The sequence below is a fragment of the Gadus chalcogrammus genome, chromosome 20 (assembly GCF_026213295.1).
Source record: "Gadus chalcogrammus isolate NIFS_2021 chromosome 20, NIFS_Gcha_1.0, whole genome shotgun sequence".
Lineage (NCBI taxonomy): Eukaryota > Metazoa > Chordata > Actinopteri > Gadiformes > Gadidae > Gadus > Gadus chalcogrammus.
In genome coordinates this window covers 21,929,832-21,934,125 of record NC_079431.1, presented here as the reverse complement: position 1 = coordinate 21,934,125, position 4,294 = coordinate 21,929,832, and positions in this window count along the sequence as shown.

Genomic DNA, 4,294 nt, shown 5'->3' with positions numbered 1-4,294 from the left:
AAGACCACGCTACGGGACCCGGCTGCGAGCAGGGCTCTGGCAGCAGAGGTGGCACGTCTCTTGGTAAAGGAGGGCATCAATGTCGTTCCCCCCCACGAGTCTCACCTAGGGTTTTATTCCCGCTACTTCCTGGTTTCCAAGAAGTCAGGGGAAAAGAGACCTATTCTGGATCTTCGCGTGTTCAACAGATGCGTTGCCACGAAGAAGTTCAGAATGCTCACTGTCGGAGCGTTGTTCCGGTGTGTGTGAGAGAGGGCGATTGGTTCACATCCCTGGATCTCAAGGATGCTTACTTCCACGTCCCTGTTCGGCAGGCGCACAGGAAGTTTCTCCGCTTTGCCTTTATGGGGTTGGCGTACGAGTACCAGTGTCTGCCGTTCGGCTATTCCCTGGCTCCGCACACCTTCTCGAAGTGTGTGCAGACGGCGTTGGAACCGCTCAGGCGTCAGGGAAAGAGGATTCTCTTCTACCTAGACGACCTGCTTATTCTGAGCAACTCGGAAGAGACCGCGAGAAGGGAAACCATGTTGGTGATAAACCATCTCGCCTTCCTGGGTTTTGCCATCAACTGGGAGAAGAGCTCCCCGCTCCCCAGCCGACAGACAGTCTACTTGGGGCTTTGCCTAGACTCAGCCACCATGACTGCGATGCATTCGCCTCCTCGGCGAGACGCCATCCTGTCGGCGCTCTCCCGTTTTTCGCGTTCGCAGAAACGTGACCTCACTGTCCACCATGCTCCTGTTAGGGCTGATGGCAGCTGCCCACCCCGTTGACGGGTTGGGGAGGAACGTGCCTCTCTCACTCGGTCGGAGACGAGTGGCGCACGCCCTCTACAGCACACATAAATGTGTTGGAGCTTGACGCTGTGAGGAAAGTGCTGTTGCATTTCTTTCCCCTGGTGCGCGGCCGCCACGTTCTGATCAGGACAGACAGCGTGTCGGCGGCGGCGTACATCAACAGACAGGGTCAATGTACGCCGCTCCCCTGCTCTCCACCGAAAGGCGGTCGAGCTCTGGCTTTGGGCTCATCAGTATCTCCTCAGTCTGAGAGCCCTGCATATCGCGGGCGCCCAGAACTTTGGGGCAGACCTCATGTCTCGAGGCGGTCCCGCCGAGACGAGTGGCGGTTACATCCCAACATTGTCAGACTGATCTGGCAGAGGTTCGGGACAGCGCAGGTGGACCTCTTCGCGTCCAGGGAGAACACGCACTGCAGGTGGTGGTTCTCCCTCAGCCCTCGGGATCTTCCCCCGTTGGGGGTAGATGCGTTGGCACACACACCTTGGCCGCGGGCTCTCTTGTATGCGTTTCCCCGCTCCAGCTGATCCTTCCTCTTCTGGAACGGGTCAGACAGGAGAGTCTGTCCCTGATATTAGTGGCCCCGGAGAACCGTTCAGCTCTGTGGTTTCCAGAGCTGGCCGCGCTCTCGCGGTCAGCGCCGTGGCCAGTACCGTTCAGGCCGGATGCGCTTTCACAGGCCCACGGGACGGTGCACCACCCGCCCGATGTCTCGGGACGGCTGTTGGTTTGGCTCCTGAGAGGTTGATTCTGCAGGGCAAAGGTTTGCCTGAGACGGTTATCAACACTATTCAGAGCGCTCGTGCGCCTTCTACTTCTTCCCTCTATGCGGCGAAGCGGTGCGCATTCTCTAATTGGTGTGAGAGGAACCACGCTGTCCCATCTCAATGCGAGGTGGGAAGCGTGCTTTCGTTTCTGCAAAACTTAATGGAAAAAGGTTTGGCCTTCTCCACTATCAAGGTCTATGCGGCAGCCGTTTCGGCTGGCCATGCAGGCTGTGATGGTGGACCGATCTTCAGCCATCCACTGGTCAAGAGATTCTTGCGTGTGGCTAGACGGGTTAGGCCTGTTTTCACGCGTGCTTACACCACGCTGGGATCTTGGAAGGTGAGCGGGGCCAGGGAGTAGCCAAATGGCAGGCACTGGTACTCGTACGCCATCCCCATAAAGGCAAAACGGAGAAACTTCCTGTTCGCTTGCCAAACAGGGACGTGGAAGTAAGCATCCTTGAGATCCAGGGATATGAACCAGTCGCCCTCTCTCACACATCAGAGCAGCGCTCTGACAGTGAGCATTCTGAATTTCCTCGCGGCAACGAATCTGTTGAACACGCGAAGATGGTCGTATGATCCGTCCGGGAATAGGGTTTTTGTTTTAAGTTCTGGTTGAGTAGCTCAGAGTTGGAGTACTCGACTGTTCATGTTTTAATCAAAAGGCCAGTTTCTACGCTCGGTCAACCTTTTATTTGTAATTAATTACAAACAATTCAGACATTTTTTCAATAATATTAAAAATTGTATGAATCGGTTTATTGTCTGTATTTAAATCGTGTTAGGATTAAGTTACCTCAGAGATTTTTACGACCCGGTTTATTTTTTGTTGATTCTGTCATAAATAAATTAGGCGGACAGAGAATAGTTAATTTGTTTGAAGTAATTGATAATCATAAATAAATTAGACGGATAGAGAATAGTTAATTTGTTGAAGTAATGAATAAATGTGTAAATCTTCTTTGACTTAAACATAATCGCGCTGACTCTAACTGCATGTGCACGAGCAAACACAGGGGACGCAGGAGCCTGCAAAGCAGGGAGGGAGACGAGCACGGGGAGGAGTTAACATTTGTAGCCTTAGAGATAATAAAATATTTAAACTAACTAGTAGAATAAACTCAAATAAATTGTATTAATAAATAGTGTGTTTCAAAATAAATAAAGTAATAAAATAATAATTGAATATGGCACCAACAGTGGTAGAGATTTTGAGTAGAGACCGTATATTGCTTAAAGGTGATAATGAGCAAAATTACAAAGGGCCTTCTCCTGGAAAGAAAAGGAGAGGAAAAAACACAAAGAAGAGAACGAAGGCTCAGAGGAGGCAGAAAAAAAGGAGTGATAGAGATGGGGAAGAGAGTTTCCGTGCGTTTCGAGGGCCAGAGGAGCCTTGCTGTAGTGCAGCAATACGGGACTCCCTGGCACTCGAAACACAGGGGAGACCAAGGAGATCACAGAGAGAAAAAAAAGCACCCGACACTTCCCCAGGAAATTATCCTATTCTAGTCAAAGGACAACAGGTCCACTATCAACCGTGGGGTTCACAGGACTTGGAGGGAGTCATTTCTAAACTCCCTAAAATACATAACGGGGCGTCAAAATGGATTAGAACATTTGAGGAGCTCACAGTGGGAAAGCTAATTGCAGTGGGGGACCTGAAAGCTCTGTTGGCAAGAGTATTGGGGTTATCCAAGATGGAGTTTGTACTGAGGAATGGAGGGTTGAATATACTGGACGGAAAGTATGATGAGACTACACTTGATCATTACAGAGGGGCGATGTGGGCCACACTCAGGAGGGAGTTCCCGGTCCGCATGGATCCTAAAAACATGAGAGGTCTCCCCATTGGTGACATAGAGAACCTGCATCCTACTTGCAGGCCCAAGTAGACAGATGGCGCATGGAGACGGATGAGGATCCTGAGATCCATCCGGTGTTCTCTGTCTTGTTTAGAAACTCTGTGATGGAGACACTTCCCAGCCAAATCAAAGCCAAGCTAGAGGATGTGGTTGGACTGTTTACATCAGGATCTCATAGAGATTTTAATGACCATTTAGTTCATGCAGTGGATGAATATCGTCAGAATGAACAAAGAATACAGGAACAAAGCAAAGAGTTCCAGAGGAAGCTATATCAGCTTCAGCTGGATGATCTCACAAGGAAGGAAAGAGATAAGAAGAGACAGGCAGGTGTTTTAGAACCAGCTGCTGTAATATCGCAAGCCTTCCAGCAGGGCACACCTCAAAACCAATATCCATGACAGGCATTCTCTCTCCCAGTACAACAGCCTCAGAGCCAACTGTCACCTACTCCAACTGTCACACATGTACACATCCATAATTATGGGAACCCCACAAATAAAAATAGGCAGAATCAGTATAAGGGGCCCCAAGGACAGTATAAAAACAATCAAAAACAGGGATCCCAAGTACAACGCAGAGGTCCTTTAATATGTTATGGGTGCAACCAGGAAGGACATACTAAGAAAGATTGTTTGATTAACCTTTTCCACCAAAGCAAACACAGGGTAACAGCGACCAGGGACAGGCGGGTCCCTTTATGGGTCAGGGATACTAGGGGTGCCCAGAGAATCCACAGGGGGAGGGTCAGCTTGTAGCAATCACAAAACAAGCTAATGAGGAACCAATACTGCAGATTCTGATTAATAACAGAGGCACGCCAACGATGGCCCACACTGGAGCCACTTACATTGCGTAGGTCCAA